We start from the raw sequence: 20,724 nt of genomic DNA on the forward strand, positions 1-20,724 counted from the left end.
GAGACACGAGTGGTTGCAAACGCCTCGTGTTACTGGAATTGAGTTTTAAAATAATCCGCCTAAATGAGACTAATAGATTATACACTCTTGGAAATTGAAATAAGAACACCGTGAATTCATTGTCCCAGGAAGGGGAAACTTTATTGACACATTCCTGGGGTCAGATACATCACATGATCACACTGACAGAACCACAGGCACATAGACACAGGCAACAGAGCATGCACAATGTCGGCACTAGTACAGTGTATATCCACCTTTCGCAGCAATGCAGGCTGCTATTCTCCCATGGAGACGATCGTAGAGATGCTGGATGTAGTCCTGTGGAACGGCTTGCCATGCCATTTCCACCTGGCGCCTCAGTTGGACCAGCGTTCGTGCTGGACGTGCAGACCGCGTGAGACGACGCTTCATCCAGTCCCAAACATGCTCAACGGGGGACAGATCCGGAGATCTTGCTGGCCAGGGTAGTTGACTTACACCTTCTAGAGCACGTTGGGTGGCACGGGATACATGCGGACGTGCATTGTCCTGTTGGAACAGCAAGTTCCCTTGCCGGTCTAGGAATGGTAGAACGATGGGTTCGATGACGGTTTGGATGTACCGTGCACTATTCAGTGTCCCCTCGACGATCACCAGTGGTGTACGGCCAGTGTAGGAGATCGCTCCCCACACCATGATGCCGGGTGTTGGCCCTGTGTGCCTCGGTCGTATGCAGTCCTGATTGTGGCGCTCACCTGCACGGCGCCAAACACGCATACGACCATCATTGGCACCAAGGCAGAAGCGACTCTCATCGCTGAAGACGACACGTCTCCATTCGTCCCTCCATTCACGCCTGTCGCGACACCACTGGAGGCGGGCTGCACGATGTTGGGGCGTGAGCGGAAGACGGCCTAACGGTGTGCGGGACCGTAGCCCAGCTTCATGGAGACGGTTGCGAATGGTCCTCGCCGATACCCCAGGAGCAACAGTGTCCCTAATTTGCTGGGAAGTGGCGTGCCGTCCCCTACGGCACTGCGTAGGAACCTACGGTCTTGGCGTGCATCCGTGCGTCGCTGCGGTCCGGTCCCAGGTTGACGGGCACGTGCACCTTCCGCCGACCACTGGCGACAACATCGATGTACTGTGGAGACCTCACGCCCCACGTGTTGAGCAATTCGGCGGTACGTCCACCTGGCCTCCCGCATGCCCACTATACGCCCTCGCTCAAAGTCCGTCAACTGCACATACGTTTCACGTCCACGCTGTCGCGGCATGCTACCAGTGTTTAAGACTGCGATGGAGCTCCGTATGCCACGGGAAACTGGCTGACACTGACGGTGGCGGTGCACAAATGCTGCGCAGCTAGCGCCATTCGACGGCCAACACCGCGGTTCCTGGTGTGTCCGCTGTGCCGTGCGTGTGATCATTGCTTGTACAGCCCTCTCGCAGTGTCCGGAGCAAGTATGGTGGGTCTGACACACCGGTGTCAATGTGTTCTTTTTTCCATTTCCAGGAGTGTATTATTAACAGTGATAACAGACACCCACTATGTACAACTTGGAATCCTGTTTTATCTGATATGAAGAAACAACGGCATCTGAATTGGCCAGCATTGAATAATAATTTTAATGATACATCATTTTTCTACAGTATTCACCACTGGAGACGCTGCAATTCTTCTTGCGCTAGAGGGCAGTGGCAACTATTTAGCTCTTGCGCATTGCCTTAGCTAATGCGCTTTCATATTTTCGCTGCATAAGGTTCCATCGTTCACAGTTTGAATCCGTCATCGGCGAGAGCGGCTTAGCTTTTCTCACCTGATGATGGCGGCGAGGTAGACCGCGGAAATTTTGTGTGCAGATGACAGTTCGATCCGGCCGAGGACCCGACAAGAATTTCATCTCGTAATAAGCCGGCAAAGCCTACATAGTCACAAAACAGCACTCTATGGAACGGCGCCGCATCATCTCTCCGAAGAAAAACTTCAAAGACGCACCATCAGCCAGTAAAGTCATGGCGACGATCTTCTGGGACTCTGGAAGGAGTTATTATGTTTGATGTCCTTCTTCACGGTGCAACGATCAACTCTGAAGTGTATTAAGCTACCATCTGAAATTTGAAGAAACGACTTCAACCTGTTTGTCGCCACAAAAATGCAAACGAACTTCCTCTTTTCCATGACAAAGCAAGGCCTCACACAAATCTGCACACCCAAGAGGAACTACAAAACTTTATTGTACTGTTCTTCCTCATCCACCCTACAGCACCATCTGTTTGCCCAATGAAGGATGCGCCCCACGGGAAGCCGTTCGTGGGTGATGGGGAGGTGAGAGGTTAATGATGCGGTAGTGTATTAGCTACGATGTCAACCAGTGGTATCATGCGGTATACAGGCCCTCCCAGTAATGTGTTGTAAGGCCGTCGCATTGAACGGAGATTATGTTGAAAAATACGATTTTGTAACCAAAAAAAAGAGTGGGCAATGATATGGTGTGCTGGAATGGTTCAAATGGCTCTGAGCACTATGGGACTTAGCATCTGAGGTCATCAGTCCCCTAGAACTTAGAACCACTTAAACCTAACTAACCTAATTACATCACACACATCCATGCCCGAGTGTGCTGGAATTCTGAATAAAACCAACTTGCTTTCAGAAAAAAGAGTTGCATTAATTACTGAACGCCGCGCGTATTTTTTCCACTGTGCATAATGCTTCATTACTTAAGATTCATGGTTTTTCCTGATCGTGAAAATGTTGAAATGAAATGGAATTATTTAAGATTTAGTAACAAGTACACTGTTTTTGTTCTACTGATTTTTGTTGATTCGACCTAGTGTTAGGCTTATTGGGCCATCTTCAGGAAACAACTGACTAGCGTTTGCAAGAGACACGGGTTCTTAGATAACCAAACATTATAGGTGAAGATACAGTGACTTGGATAGAGTATTGTGCATCAACTAGTTTCTTAAAGTTGAAATTACAGTTTACACAATTTACAATGTTGGGCACAATAAATAATTAAACTACACAATATTAAAGATTAAATGTTTTTTTCTGAGATACTGTTCAATTAAATATTTTTCATTTATTTTGTGCAACAAACTTTCTCTCCCCGCTCCCCCCCACCCCCACCCCCCACCCCCCACCCCATCGCAAACTTAACTCTAGGCAATGGACAGTATGTACACAATAATCAGAATACATAATCTTACATTATCACAGGATGTAGTAACTGAGCACTGTCAGCTTATATTGGAAACAAATATGTTTTACATTGTAAATATCATTTTTATACAATGGCCAATACTGAACGTAGTACCTGGTTAAAATATGCGGTATTAACGTATTACAAGTTATATTGTTGAAGTTTGTGGGGTGAGGAATAGGAAAGTCTGTTATGGTTTAATATTGTGTTGCAGTATGTGTCATTGTGGCGGTTTGTGGTTATGTGTCTGGTCGGTAGCATCATGTGAAGCATGAAAGTGGGGATGTACTCAGCTGTAACTGATCAGTTAGAACTAGCTGGTGATTTTGGGCTAAATATCTGTTTATCCCAAGTGTTTCTGATAGGCTTAGTTTTCTTCCTTGTCTGGCTACATGTAGTACTTCTGTGTGGATTTCGTATTTGTGTCCTTCCTGCAGCACATGTTCGGCAAAGATGGAGTCTGACTTAACGCAACCTCCAGCTGCGTCTGCGTTCAGTCATCCTAGTTGTTATGGCTCTGCCTTTCTGACCAATACAAATTTTGTTACAGTCATTGCAAGTGATTTTATAAACACCACTGTTTTGTCCTCGCTGCTGAATAGGATATTAACAAAACATTGTACCTGCTATTAAACCATGAATATGGTACTGTTCTAGCTAGAAATAATGGATGAATCCATAAATAAGAAACCGAATTATTTAAACGTTCCTTCTCTTTAATATGTTTTTATTCCGTGATGTTCATGGTAGTTTTTGTAAGAGGTCCATTGTGATGTGTGAAAGTATCGTCTTGGTTAGCAGCCTGCCACTTTGTGCTTCTATTTTTCGTTATCTGTTTTGTTCTTACAGAGAAACGGAAGATGAAAATACCTTGCCAGAATTACTTCCACTGTATGGCAAGATAATTATTTCGAACCCCCTAATTTGAGATGTTTTAACGCCAGAGATTTTATTCTCCCTGCAGCTGACAGTGAACAAAATTTAGACGTTCAAAATGGCGTATTGCGGAAATTTTACCGACGACTAGGTGTGTCCATTTTTCAGGAACGCGTGTGATGACTATCTTCGTTGTCAGCGAAGCTTTTAGCATCTATTCTTTTGCAAACGTAAGCCTTAAACTCTAGAAACATTTTTGCTCAATTTTATCAGCAAATTGAAGTCCATTGGAAGTTAATCCGAGTATTGTTTGGAAATCCTCAGAAGTTAAGAATTGCTAGGCAAGGCGAATTGGTTGCACGGCTGCAGCAGAAACTAACTCGTTCACGTGGCTACGCACAGTCACGTTTCAGTTAAAAGTAGAGCGCGTTGTCACCTTGAAAGGCGAGCCGGAAAAGTGATGGCGTAAGGCGGTCGTGCAAAATACCATCGCGGGAAGCTGCTCCAACTTGCTGCTAACCTCATTACTCTACTGACAGTGAGAATGAGGAATGTGTGATAATGCTGAAAGAGAAGGTGATGGGTGGTGCAAGTAAATACTGTCGAGCGAAAGTTAATTTAGTCAACTGTGTGCAAGTTATGCGATGACCAACACAATGCCTAGTGGAGCACCATTCAAGAATCTGCCGCAAAGCAAAATATGTACAATGCATACAGCAAATATTTCACGGATGGCATCGATCCATCCACGATAGTGCACAATACCAGTATGTTCCAAAAAGCCGTGGGCAAAAATGCAATTTTTCAGTGGATCATATGTCGTGTTCTATTGAACACAGAGATAACAGATCAACTTTTTTGGATAGCCCTTGGCGTAGCGACCACTTGTATACCTATCGGAAGAATAATCTTTAAAACGATGTTCCAGACAGAACAAGGGCCTTGATCACCAATATCGAGAGGTTCAAAATTACTGTACTTGTGCACGTAAAATATGCACGTTATATCCGAGGCCTAAACGCAGTTGTAACTGACTTAGTGAACCATGACAAGGGCTCTAGAGACATCGCATGCGCTCTACGGTCACAAATTTACGTTTTCTGTCTGTATTTTTCAACAATAAAACTTTATGGTGCACTGTCTTTGTACAATGGGCACTCCACGCCCATGCAAATATGCCCAAAGTCGAAAGGGTCTAAACGTGCCTAAAAATAACTTAAAATGACCGCCAAAATTATGCAAAACTGAAAAGACTGCAGTTCCAGTAACATGTTTCTAATAGCTTTTTTAATCATCTAATCCGGGCGTTTTCGGTGAATTTCCATCGTTGACCAAAGTATCTAGAAAAAAAGTAAAGCAAACGATCTTCTGTTGACCTCACATTTTGCGTACTTATTTGTTGTTTGTATGTTTCAAAGCACACAAATCTGTCCAAGTATATAAATAAAATGTCAAAACTTTACTGATCTATAGAATTCGTGTTAAATAAGCAGCACTTCCTGCTGTGGCAGGGAAAATATGGGAACCGTGGGAAAACGCTCCTGTCAGAGCACAAAAAAGGCCTTTTCATAAGGCTCTGACAAAAAAGTGGGAACCAGAATGAGATTTTCACTCTGCAGTGGAGTGTACGCTGATATGAAATTTACTCGTAGATTAAAACTGTGTACCGGACCGAGACTCGAACTCGGGACCTACGCCTTTCGCGGGCAAGTGGTGTACCGTCTGAGTTTGGAAGGTAGGAGACGAGGTACTGGTAGACTAAAGCTATGAGGATGGGCCGTGAGTCGTGTTCTGATACCTCAGATGGTAGCGCACTTGCCTGCGGAAGGCAATGGTACCGAGTTCGAGTCTCGGTCCGGCACACAGTTTTAATCCGCAGGAAGTTTCAAGTGGGGAACCAGTTACCTCAGTCCTCATTCTGCCTTCTTCGCCAAACATTTCGGCATGCGAACCTATTTACGGTTTTTTATGCTGAAAGAGAATAGCTGAGAGATAGTGACGGTGAAAGAGAGAGCAGACAGTGATGATGGGAGAGAGAAGGGGCAGTAAAAGAGAAAGACAGATGGATGAAGACAATAGCAGTGGGAGCCAAAGAGAGAGGAAGTACTGATGGTCAGTGAGAGACACTGCCAGTAAAAGACATTAAGAGATGGACGGAGATAAAACCAGTGGAAGCAAAAGACGTAGGTGAGTGGAGGCATGCATAGGCTTGGGGGAGGGGTCAAGACCTTCCCAGACCATCGAACTATCTAAATTTTAAGCAATTGGGTATAGAGGAAAAATAAGTCGAACCCTCGTCATAATTTTTAAGCTACGGAGGTATGCTGGAGACAGTGGCAATGGGAAACAAAGACAAAAGGTGACAGTGAAAACGAGAGATGAGCCAGTGGCAGTGGGATATACTGTAGATGAATGGGAGAAAAAGGAAACAGTGGGAGAGAGCTGTATGTATATACACAGTGGCAGGCAGAGGGAAATGCTGAGTATGAAGGCTTAACTACAAAGAGAGACTGGATAAAATGATTTAGAATGTTCCACGTTAAAAGAGCGTAAATATGTTCGCCTGCCAAGTTTTTTTGGTGAAGGAAACGAGGCATGGTTTGAGGCGGCTGGTTCCCTACTTTTCCGTCAGAGTTTTTTAAAGAGGAGAATATTCACTTTTTTGGGCTCTGACAGGAACTTTTTTCCACTGGTAGGTAAATTTGTTATTAGAAAGCAATTTCTGAGATATTATGAACTCTACAAAGTAAAATGTCTCTTCAAAAAATTCACAGTTTTTGACAGACCCAACTGGATTTTCAGGACAGGAAATAAATTGCGAGAAAATTTGTTCCGTTGATGTGATATGATTTTAAGATTTGCCTTTATGTCAAGAGTACATATTTACAAAAAGAACTTACTACATTAGCTTTTTACGGGAAAATTAAGCATCAGAGTTAAAGCAGCCCGCGATTTAATAAGATGAACTGCAGACTAATACACATTATACACTGCACCTAGAATAAATATTGCAAAGTGACGGCTCGTAAAGTACCGCTGTGCATCGATTATCCGAACTAACTGGGGGTTACTGACGTTCAGAAAACAGGTTAGTTCCGATAACACAGGCCAACGACGGAAACACTTTTTTGCTGAAAATACCTTATTCTTATGATTTATAGGGTGGAAACCCAAATATGATACTTGAAAAATTGTATCACCCACTATTTCTTCACATTTTACAGTAAAATTTATTAAATTAAGCCATTTTTTAAAGAATATAACAGCTTTTATATAGTTAAATTAATTTAAAAAGGAGGTGTAATGAATATAGGTGACGTTGGTAGCCCTGCTGAAAAACATTTGTTGGTCAAAATTCTATTTTCGTGTTAGCAGATGGTGTTTTGTTTACCCTCAACCTAACCTCAATTTCCCATTTCCTGTACATGTGCTCAGTACAATTTTTAATTGTGGTTGTAAAAGCTCTGCTGACAGTTTTTGTTACATTTGTGGCAAATTCGTGATTAAAAAACACCAAAGAAACATTACAGACTTTGTGCAAAATGTTTATCTATCATAGTTTGGAGCTAAACTTGGTGATCAAGATAAATCTTGTGTGCCACATACGGTGTGTTATGTGTGTGTTGAAGATCTGAGAAAATGATCCAAAAAGAAGAAAAAACCTTTAGATTTGCTGTTCCTATGATATGGAGGGAGCCAAGAAATCATTCATTGCTGCTTTTGCAGTGTTGATATTACTGCTCATAATTCGAAAAACAAGAAGGTAATAATCTACCCTAACTTTCCGTCCGCCATCTGACCACTAGGGCATGGTGTAGATTTTCCGGTTCCTGAACCACCAGATGATTTAATGTCTATTCCAACAGAAGTGGTTTCTGATGTAAAATCTGATTTACATGAACCAGATGATGTTGAATTTCATTGTAATACAAAAATTCTAGAGCCCAAATTGTTTACTCAGACCGAGCTTAACGATTTGGTTAGTGATCTGAGCTTAACGAAAGGAAAAGCTGAATTGCTTAGCTCTAGACTAAAAGAAAAGAACTTATAGGCAGTTGGAACCAGCATATACGTCTATAGAAAGAAAGAGCACCAATCTTCCACGTTTTTCAGCAGGAAGGTGATTTAGTGTACTGCTCAGACATTCCCAGTCTCATGAATGAGTTTGGTATTGAATACAAAAAAGAAGACTGGGGGCTGTTTATTGATTCATCAAAAACTAGTTTAAAGGCTGTGTTATTCCTCAATGGCAACATGTATGCATCTATATCTGTACATTTGAAAGAAAGCTATGAAAACCTAGAAATAGTGCTAAATAAAGTAGACTGTTCTGCTAATGGTTCGATATGTGGCGATCTAAAAGTAACATGTATGCTCCTTGGTCAGCAAGGTGGCTTTACCAAATTTCCATGTTTCTTGTGTGAATGGGACAATAGGGCTAGGGATCAACACTGATGCAGAAAGAACTGGCCTGTGAGGGAGTCTTTAAAACCTGGTGAGAAGAACATTATACGCAAAAACCTTGTAGATCCAAAAAAAGTACTCCTACCACCTCTACATATAAAGTTAGGCCTAATGAAACAGTTCGTAAAGGCTTTGACTAAACATGGACCACGTTTTAAGTATCTCTGCCAAAAGTTTCCACAGTTTTCAGAAGCTAAACTAAAAGAAGGCGTCTTTGTCGGACCTGACACTAGAAATTTGATGTTTTATGTTAACTTTGAATCCACAATGACCTTAAATGAGAAAGAAGCGTGGGTATCATTCAAGGAAGTCGTTACGAAGTTCTTAAGACATGAAAAAGACCCAGAATATGTTTCTTTTATAGCTACAATGTTAAAGAAGTTTAGAACTTTAGGATGTTTAATGAGCCTGGAAGTTCACTTCTTGAACAGTCACCTTGATTACTTTCCGGACAATACGGGAGATGTTAGAGAGGAGCAAGGAGGGCGTTTTCACCAGGACATTAAAGTGATGGAAAAACGCTGCCAAGGCCGCTGGAACACCATCATGATGGGGGACTACTGTTGGTCACTTCACTGAGAAGTTTAGCAAACGACTCATCGTAGAAAAAGCTACACAAGAAGCTTCAAAGAAAAAAGAGAAAGAAAATACAAACCAATTCCAGCTGACAAGTGAAAAATCTATTGACACATATCATTGTTTTAAGCAGCTTACTGTAAATACAAATCATGCTTATGTTGTAACAAGGCATTTCATTAATTTCCCCGTTTACCGTATAGCATAGAATTTTTATACCATATGATAAAAGTCATATTGCTCGAAAACTAAAGGTGATACAAAAAAACTATGGCTAGATTTGGATTCAACTCATAAAAATCTATGAAGATCAGCTATCGAAGTAAAACAAAGTTTTTAAAAAAAAAAATTTCGTTGGCCTGTTTAATCTAACTGTATACTTTTATTTACTAATAAAAATAACATATTTTGGCAATAACATGAAAAGCAAGTGCATTAGGAATGTATATAGTACGGCCCACTAAACAAAAGAAACGTGGTAGAATACGCATTTTGGGCCGGCCGGGGTGGCCGAGCGGTTCTAGGCGCTGCAGTCGGGAACCGCGCGACCGCTACGGTCGCAGGTTCGAATCCTGCCTCGGGCATGGATGTGTGTGATGTCCTTAGGTTAGTTAGGTTTATGTAGTTCTAAGTTCTAGGGGACTGATGACCTTAGAAGTTAAGTCCCATAGTGCTCAGATCCAATACGCATTTTGAATGTACGGCACTTACGTATAGAAATCACGCCCCAAAAGTTCTTAATTATGGCGTGTTCAGAACAGGTATCATCTGATACTAATCGCTTTTATCTTGAGCTTCAACCCATGGCAATGCAGTATCTAAACTTGTAAATACTTCAGAAGTAGACGGTATGTTTTCATCTTCATTTTCTGGACCACTAGTTGATGAGATGGCGGTGACATAAGTTTTAGCAGTGACGATGTTTACAATTTCGCTATCATTCATTATCTGCTGCCCTGGGTCTGAATCATCGACGCTCATACATTCTTGAACGTATTCTTAACCGCTTTAATGATAATTGAGTTCTTTTAACACACTGAGCAATTCAGAAATATCTTCCTATTCGTCATTTTCAATTAGACTCTGAGAACTTACCGTCATATCCAAGAGTTTATTCCAAGATTTTGTTTTTCATTTTCTGTTCCTTTACATGCTGCTCAGCTCATCTAAGACGCATTTTTCCAGTCAAAATTTTTATGATTTCTCAACGTACTTTCTTGCCACTCTTAACAACAACTTACGTAACAACTTTTTTTCCTTAAAATCGTTTGAAAGTCTCAATAACGCCTTGATCCATGGACAGTAACAAGGAAATTACGTTGGATGGAAAAAACATTTTAAGCTCACTCTAGAACCTTTCTTTTATTTCCGTCATTGCTTCTTTGATGTACAGATTAAACAGCAGGGGCGAAAGACTGCATTCCTGTCTTATACCATTTTTAATCCTTGCATTTCGTTCTTGATCTTCCTCTCTTATTGTTTCCTCTCGGTTCTTGTATATTTCCCGTCTTTCCCATTACCTTACTCGTATTTTTCTCTAGATATCGAACATCTTGCACAATTTTACATTACAGAATGCTTTTCCAGGCCGACAAATTCGATGAATGTACTGTGTACTGATTCTTCTTTAGTATTGCTTCCATTATTAACCGCAACATCAGAACTGCTTCTCTAGTGCCTTTACCTTGACTACCAAACGGATCGTCTTCGTCAAAAGTGGTCACGTATCCAAGTAGTGAAGGAATTAGCATATTTCATAAAAATATAAGAGGTATTAGAGATAAAGTGAACTGCTGTGAATTGACTGCAACGTTATTGGTATATCGGAGCACTACTGAAATAATTTGACAATTCAGAGGCGTCCTTTACCACGATACGGATTAGCTGGCTGTTTTTCAAAGAGTTGCCGGCCGCGGTGGTCTCGCGGTTCTAGGCGCTCAGTCCGGAACCGTGCGACTGCTACGGTCGCAGGTTCGAATCCTGCCTCGGGCATGGATGTGTGTGATGTCCTTAGGTTAGTTAGGTTTAAGTAGTTCTAAGTTCTAGGGGACTGATGACGTAAGATGTTAAGTCACGTAGTGCTCAGAACCAATTGAACCAATTCAAAGAGTTCTTTGCGGAATGGGGGATGGTCACCTACATAAAAACGCAGTATGCCATTTGAGTCCGTAGACGCATCATGGCACTGCGCTGAACGGGTATTTGAATGTTGTGCAGGGGCAGCTGAACTTAGTGAAACTAAACTTCTAAGTGTTGTTATTTATAGGTCCCCTGGCTTTTAGAGCATTTATGCTCAAACTATAGGGGGTTCTAGGTTCACTTTACTTTTTTGTACATGATTGTGGAAGAAAAAGGATATCGGAAGATCTAAATTCATATGACCTGATGTAGACTTTTTTCCAACCAGGATGCGGAGGAACAGTAGCATAGCCATAGACAATATTTTTATTTATTCTTCATTACTAGATGGGCATTCTCTTAGTGAAAGGGTGAATGGCCTTTCAGAAAATGATGCACAAATTTTAATACTAAAAGGTTTTTGTACTCAAACAAAGGTTACATATAATTACAAACTATGTAGGAAAGCTAATCCAACGGCAATAGAGAGTTTTTTAAACCTCGTTAAGGAAAATGAGTTGTAGGATGTTTATAGCTCAGATAACACAGATGACAAATATAATGCGTAGACAGATTTCTCATGCTCTTTGAAAGTTTATTTCCATTAGAACATTCTAAACAGGGTACTAGCAGTAAAAGGCAGCCTGGCTGGCTGACTAGTGGGATAAGGATATCACGTAGAACAAAGTGGGAATTATATCGAAATATCAGAAATAGTCACAATCGAGCAGTAGCCCGTTACAGACAGTATTGTAAGGTGCTTAAAAAAGTTATCAGTATGGCAGCTGCGCAACTAGAAAAGCTAATTCACAGAATAAAATTAAAACATAGGGTCAGCCGTGAAGGAAGTGTTTGGCCAGCAGCACAAAGACGACGATATAAAGCCAGTTCCCAGTAACAATATTTATGTTACTGGTAAGTATTTTGTATGTACAGTATTTAACAATCACATTCTTAGCATTGCTGGTTGTAGCGCAACTAACGCTAGCATAGGAAACGTTCAGTTAATCAAAGAAATGGGCCACAATTCTCAAACATGATTGACTTTATTAGAATATAACTCTCTGAGCAAGTTTCATTCCTTGGTACTTATTATATATATATATATATATATATATATATATATATATATATACGTACAGAATCATTGCGCTTCCAGCTTTGATCTTAAGCAAGGGTAGACAAACATCAGCTCATTTAGCATTAAAGTTTTAGGCAAGCTATTAAAATAAGAAAAGACTAGAATATATTTCACCAAGCAGCAATATTTAAACATCCACTACCAAAGCAATCAGAATCCAATAAGCCTGGTACTTCAACTAGAAAAATAACTAGGCAAGAATATAACCTTTGGTCTTACTCTAAACCGGCATCTACCAATGAGCTTAAGATTTAAAAAAATAAAAAAAAATAAAAAAACACCGAGCATAATATTTTAAGACAAAGTTTCACATAAGAAACATTACTCTAATTAAATATAGAAATCTCTAAAACAATTCAAGCTGATAAGTAAATGACTTTAGAGTTAACTTCTGCAATAGTTCAACACAGGATCATTAAACAACATTAAACAAACTCGTGGTTTCAAAATTAAGCCGCCACTCACGCAACTACAAATTCATCAAGAGATAATGGTTACAATTGGAGGCGTATACTTGAAGCAGGATTACACAGCTTTCCCTTCATTGCACATGAACTGCCGCTCTTGGTACGAGCCCTTTTACTCTCCAACAATCAACAGGCCCAGCTCGCCCGTCTCCTCAGGCAGGTCGTCGTACACACGGGAGAGAACACAAGGTAACAACACAAGCTTCTGAAACACACAAACAGATCGTGTTAATTCAACAAGCCTCAAAAACATGTTCATACGTGCTTCAGGGAATACAGGCTAGACAATAATGACAATTTAAACTATTACCTGGAAAACTTCAGGCAACCGATTGGTCCAGTAAATAAAATAAAAAATTTAACCACACTTAACAAACCATCGAAACAGGGGCATTTCACTACTAAGAAAATCGTTCAGGACTGGTAGTTGGCAATACCGACAGTACAGATTGAAGTAAGTAGCTGACGAGAATTCCGAATGAGGCAACAAGAGGCAGCAATATATTAAATCACGCTGTTACCACAGTTCATGGACTGAAATTTTGCTCACAAAAAAAAACTATCCATGGTTCAAATGCCGTCGTGAGCAGAAGAGCAGAATCAAGGCTGTCCACTCAGAGTCCCGTCAACTAATGAACGTCAGAATCAGCAACGCAAATACCAACAGTCTGCAAGCGTTATAATCGCTAGATAATTTCGGTCGTCAAATATGTACCTGTGCGTGGTCGTTATTATCACAAAGCGGCGGCCTTTATAAACATGAAGCGGGGGCGGCTGGGTGGTTAGCGTCAAAGCCTCGTAATCGTAGGTCGTCGGTCGATGGATCGAATCCTGTTCGTCAATTCTTTTTTTTCTTTTCAACACAGTCATATTCTTTACTATTTATATTACGGTTGATATAACGGGAAAATACGTGTAATCAGATGAACTTTTATTACATTTACAATGTTATTTGGCAGTCTACAGAGTTTTATTATCACAAATAATATAATATTCATAACTATCGACCAGTAAACGACCAACGAGGGGAGGTCCAGGCTCGAACCGGGGTAGAATAGGGATCATAGTAAATAACATGACTGTGTTGAAAAAAAAAAGTGACGAACAGGACTCGATCCACCGACCGACGACCTACGATTACGGGGCTTTGACGCTAACCACCCAGCCGCCGTCGCTTCGTGTATACAATGGCCGCCGCTTTGTGATAATAACGGCCACGCACAGGTACATATTTGACGACCGGAATTACCATGCGATTTTCTCAATAACACTTGAGAAGTACGCGCTACTGCTTACACATTTTGTTGTCCTCGTGGAGTACCAAGAGTGTACGAAGTTTGCAGTAAATCCGCATTCCAAACGCCGTGGCCTCCCCGTGTGAGTTCCACGCGTTTCCAACTTGTACTGCCACCCAGCGTCTTCCAAACACAGTGCATTCGCGGCTCACGCCTCCTAGCGGCTCCGTGTTCACTCTCTCTTGCCGTACCTCGCGTCAGACGCGCGCTATATGAGCAAACTTCACGCCAGACGGGATCGATAACCGCTAAGTCGATGTGTACACATCACTGGTGAATTTAATAAAAACTTAGTTTCTACAGGGAAAATGCATTTCCGACACTGATGTCTGAAATACTCCACTGCGATAATGTAATCACTGGACTCTCATGGATTTGATGGCGTACCTAGCAGAATATCAAAGTACTTTGCCGCACGTGTTACCCTTGTACTTGGCCATATTTGTAATTTTTCCTGTAAGAACGGTCAGTTTGCTCACCGATCAAAGTACACTGTAGTAAAGCCTCTTTATAAAAAGAGAGAAAGGGATAATGTAGATAATTTTAGGCCTGGTTCTAAGCCATCAATATTTGCCAAAGTTATTGAATGTGGATGTAACGATAATTTACCATTTTACTTTACACAATTTGCTATCTAATGTACAGGTCGTTTTTATAAGTGGTTTAACAACTGAAAATGCTAAATTCTCTTTCCTCTGAGAGGTACTGGATGGATTCAATAAAACCGTTTTTGATTTTACTAAAGCGTTTGATTTTTTTGATCACAAAATATTGCTCCAGAAGTTGGACCATTATGGCACGCGTGGAGCAGCTCACAATTGGTTCACATCTTACTTTAATAACAGGAAGCAAAAGGTCATTATCCACAGTGCTGCGAATGGCTATAATGGGGGTTGTGAATGAGGCACGGTTAAATTAGAGATTCCCCAGGAATCAGTGCTGGGGCCACTCCTGTTCCTTATTTATATAAATGATATGCCCTCTAGTATTACAGGTGACTCTAAAATACTTCTGTTTACTGATGACACTAGCTTGGTAGTAAAGGATTTTGTGTGCAACGTTGGCACTGTTTCAAATAGTGCAAATCGTGACATAAATTCATGACTTGTAGAAAATAAACTAACGCTAAACCACAGTAAGATTCAGTTTTTATAGTTTCTAACACACAATTCGACAAAACCCGACGTTTTAGTTTCACAAAATAACTATATGATTAGTGAAACCGAACAGTTTAAGTTTCTAGGCGTTCAGATAGATAGTAAACTGTCGTCGAAAGCCCACATTTAGGATCTTGTTCAAAGACTTAATGCTGCCGTTTTTACTATTCGAGCGGTAGCTGAAGTAAGTGATAGTTCGACATGAAAAGTAGTCTGCTTTACTTATTTTTGGGTAACTCTTCCCATTCTCAAAATACATTTTTGGCTCAGAAACGGGCGATTCGAGCAATAAGTGGTGTAAGTTCGTGAACATCTTGTCGACCCCTGTTCATTACTCAGTTAATACTAGGCAGAAATCCAGTCTGCGTTTAGACAGCACCTCCTCGACTATTGTGCAGAAAGGTGTGCAGTATGTTGTTGTATCCATTTTCAATAAGCTACCGCAAGAATTCAAAAATCTTAGCAGTAATCCACACGCTTTCAAATCGAAACTGAAGAGTTTTCTCATTGGTTACTCCTTTTATTCTGTCGAGGAGTTCCATGGAAAATTAAGCTGATTCCTGTATTATATTGTTGATTGCGTTTACATAAACTTATGGCTTGCCTTTTTTTGGGTTCATAAACATTTTATTTTATCTGTTATTACATTTATGCTGTAATTTCATGTACTGACACGTTCCATGGCTTCGGAGATTTGCTCCTCAATTTGGTAATACGGAACTGAACGTGTGAAATAAAATTAAAAGATCTAATACGTCCTTAATTTTATTTTCCTTTCTTCTGTACATTATTCTTGTCAGCAATGTCAGCAGCTTGGATGCATGAGCTGCTAAGCTGATTGCACGATAATTCTTGCACTCGTCGTCTCTTGCACTCCTCGAAATTGTGTGGATGATTCTGGTATAGTTGACAGTTTAACAATTCAGATTTAGCGTCATTTACTTCTGATCAAGATTTATATAAAATTATAGACGTTTATATTTATTCTAATAGTTGCGTCTTAATGTCACTGCATGCTGCTGTGAGTAACGTTCTGTTAATTAGATACAGGGTGTTTCAAAAATGACCGGTATATTTGAAACGGCAATACAAACTAAACGAGCAGCGATAGAAATACACCGTTTGTTGCAATATGCTTGGAACAACAGTACATTTTCAGGCGGACAAACTTTCGAAATTACAGTAGTTACAATTTTCAACAACAGATGGCGCTGCAAGTGATGTGAAAGATATAGAAGACAACGCAGTCTGTGGGTGCGCCATTCTGTACGTCGTCTTTCTGCTGTAAGCGTGTGCTGTTCACAACGTGCAAGTGTGCTGTGGACAACATGGTTTATTCCTAAGAACAGAGGATTTTTCTGGTGTTGGAATTCCACCGCCTAGAACACAGTGTTGTTGCAACAAGACGAAGTTTTCAACGGAGGTTTAATGTAACCAAAGGACCGAAAAGCGATACAATAAAGGATCTGTTTGAAAAATTTCAACGGACTGGGTACGTGACGGATGAACGTGCTGGAAAGGTAGGGCGACCGCGTACGGCAACCACAGAGGGCAACGCGCAGCTAGTCCAGCAGGTGATCCAACAGCGGCCTCGGGTTTCCGTTCGCCGTGTTGCAGCTGCGGTCCAAATGACGGCAACGTCCATGTATCGTCTCATGCGCCAGAGTTTACACCTCTATCCATACAAAATTCAAACGCGGCAACCCCTCAGCGCCGCTACCATTGCTGCACGAGAGACATTCGCTAACGATATAGTGCACAGGATTGATGACGGCGATATGCATGTGGGCAGCATTTGGTTTACTGACGAAGCTTATTTTTACCTGGACGGCTTCGTCAGTAAACAGAACTGGCGCATATGGGGAACCGAAAAGCCCCATGTTGCAGTCCCATCGTCCCTGCATCCTCAAAAAGTAATGGTCTGGGCCGCCATTTCTTCCAAAGGAATCATTGGCTCATTTTTCAGATCCGAAACGATTGCTGCATCACGCTATCTGGACATTCTTCGTGAATTTGTGGCGGTACAAACTGCCTTAGACGACACTGCGAACACCTCGTGGTTTATGCAAGATGGTGCCCGGCCACATCGCACGGCCGACGTCTTTAATTTCCTGAATGAATATTTCGATGATCGTGTGATTGCTTTGGGCTATCCGAAACATACAGGAGGCGGCGTGGATTGGCCTTCCTATTCGCCAGACATGAACCCCTGTGACTTCTTTCTGTGGGGACACTTGAAAGACCAGGTGTACCGCCAGAATCCAGAAACAATTGAACAGCTGAAGCAGTACATCTCATCTGCATGTGAAGCCCTTCCGCCAGACACGTTGTCAAAGGTTTCGGGTAATTTCATTCAGAGACTACGCCATATTATTGCTACGCATGGTGGATATGTGGAAAATATCGTACTATAGAGTTTCCCAGACCGCAGCGCCATGTGTTGTTGAAAATTGTAACTACTGTAATTTCGAAAGTTTGTCTGCCTGAAAATGTACTGTTGTCCCAAGCATATTGCAACAAACGGTGTATTTCTATCGCTGCTCGTTTAGTTTGTATTGCCGTTTCAAATATACCGGTCATTTTTGAAACACCCTGTAGCTTCTAAGAACTAATCTAATATGGTAATTAGTGACCACCTCTAGCCGGCAATGCAGTTACAATAGAATCTGCTCTAATGGCTTGAGTTGTGAGAAATTGCAGTCGAAGTTATGAACTCGGAAAAATCAATGTACATCCTTAGAAATTGACGGAAAGCGACGAAACGAACAAGGAAGCACTAGACGCCTTCCTGAGGGAACTCCCAACCGGCCTGTCTAGGAGAATTCGCGCCCGCATCTCGTGGTCGTGCGGTAGCGTTCTTGCTTCCCACGCCCGGGTTCCCGGGTTCGATTCCCGGCGGGGTCAGGGATTTTCTCTGCCTCGTGATGGCTGGGTGTTGTGTGCTGTCCTTAGGTTAGTTAGGTTTAAGTAGTTCTAAGTTCTAGGGGACTTATGACCACAGCAGTTGAGTCCCATAGTGCTCAGAGCCATTTGAACCATTTTTGAGAATTCGCACAGCTACCCTATAAGACCAAAACACTGCCGTCAGGATAGCAATGGAGCTACAGAAAATAGCTACAGCGACGCGAGTGCACAGTAGGTAAAGTATTTTCTCTACTGACATAAGTGCTGTGGGTGTGGACGTTCAGATCAGGTCCAGAGGCAATGTTGCCAGCCACAGTGCGAGAAGCGTTTTGTGGTTTGGCACCATAAGCGGGATTGTAGAAGCAATAGACAGAATAGGGAAAGGTAAAATAGTCAGACGCAAACGGGGACCTCAAGTCCGACGGGTGACTTTCCCGTTAAATTTCAATGCTACGAAGACTTACGCATATTATGCGAATCTAACCTTAGTGATTTCGTTCCCAATTGAACTGGTCTCAAAAGCTGTAACGTCTTCAATGTCCTATTCTTAATGGGTGTCTGAGATTCGCCTTATGTATATTTTATTCTATTTTAAAACAATGTCACCACACTACGAAATTGCATCCTGAAAGCTCCTCCATTGTTTGACGTCGTTTTCAGGAAAATAGTGAGAGTGACAATGTCTCGTGCGTTTAATCTTTGTTGCCACAGCCTAGGCACAGGAAAATAAGGCATGCTAGCAAAGTGAATCGTTACCCGGCCAGTAGCTGTAATTCCAGCGGTTTATACATCCGACCCTGACCGAGGCGCTCGTATATCGGTGCCCCTCACATTGCGTGAAGCGAAGCAAATGCAGAGCGGCACGTGGCTCAACCAAACATGAGCAGCCAATACTGTGAAATCGTCACCCCACTGACACTCAGCTGCTTGCCCTTGAAAATAAGTAGCACGTGTCACTAACGGACGCTGGCAGTTGTCAGTGGACTGCCCTTAGTTCTCGATCGAACACTAATTTTCAGATATATTTATCCGTGCATACCTGAAGCAGTCAGAGTACCTTACTTCTTGCTGAAGTTTCCAAGAGCATTTTGCATAATTTAGCAGCTTGTTTGTTAGAAATGTATATTTTTATGCCACCTAACATACAGGGTAAAGACAGGCACACGCTGTGAAATGTAGCGTGCGAATCTGATAAAGCTTGTTTGTGTACAGTACGTCTTTGGATGTGGTTCTAGTATAATATTGTTTGCGTAATATGTTGCGTGAAACTTTCAGAATATATACTGAAAACAATCTGCGAGGATCTTGAATGTATTAAAACGCAGATAGCTAGCTTTACCTCTGAAACATATTTTAAATTGAAGCAGCGTGCACATACGTAAGAGCAGTTCTCTTTGGTGTAAGATTCTATTAATTATTCATTTGCTTTATCAGAAAATGCATCTGACCTACACGCGCAAACTACAACAACATGGTATTAAACTGTCTTTGGTGGGTAGAGCTACAAGTTCCAACTAGTAACCTCTCAAGGCCACCTTTTTATTAAATACCAAATATAGTTCTTTAATAAAATATCAAGCTATCAAGGGTTACCGCCTAGTATGGACACTGTATGTACCATCTCGTAATATTTGAAACTTCTCTCAATAAATATTTGCTTTTTTTATTGATAAAACATCGTCCTTGCCACAGATTCTACCTGCACACACAAGCACGATGTTTTTACGTAAAATTTCTCGAAATTAAACGAAATACCTACCCACTTTAAAGGAGTATTATTAGTAGTTTTTTAAACAAGTCTGACTTGAATATTATTAATTAGTTCAGAACTACAGGGTGTTACAAAAAGGTATGGCCAAACTTTCAGGAAACATTCCTCACACACAAATAAAGAAAAGATGTTATGTGGACATGTGTCCGGAAACGCTTAATTTCCATGTTAGAGCTCATTTTAGTTTCGTCAGTATGTACTGTACTTCCTCAATTCACCGCCAGTTGGACCAATTGAAGGAAGGTAATGTTGACTTCGGTGCTTGTGTTGACATGCGACTCATTGCTCTACAGTACTAGCATCAAGCACATCAGTACGTAGCATCAACAGGTTAGTGTTCATCACGAACGTGGTATTGCAGTCAGTGCAATGTTTACAAATGCGGAGTTGGCAGATGCCCATTTGACGTATAGATTAGCACGGGGCAATAGCCGTGTCGCGGTACGTTTGTATCGAGACAGATTTCCAGAACAAAGGTGTCCCGACAGGAAGACGTTCGAAGCAATTGATCGGCGTCTTAGGGAGCACGGCAGCCTATGACTCGCGACTGGGGAGGACCTAGAACGACGAGGACGTCTGCAATGGACGAGGCAATTCTTCGTGCAGTTGACGATAACCCTACTGTCAGCGTCAGAGAAGTTGCTGCTGTACAAGGTAACGTTGACCACGTCACTGTATGGAGAGTGCTACGGGAGAACCAGTTGTTTCCGTACCACGTACAGCGTGTGCAGGCACTATCAGCAGCTGATTGGCCTCCACGGGTA

The sequence above is a fragment of the Schistocerca americana genome, chromosome 2, assembly GCF_021461395.2.
Source record: "Schistocerca americana isolate TAMUIC-IGC-003095 chromosome 2, iqSchAmer2.1, whole genome shotgun sequence".
NCBI classification, from domain to species: domain Eukaryota; kingdom Metazoa; phylum Arthropoda; class Insecta; order Orthoptera; family Acrididae; genus Schistocerca; species Schistocerca americana.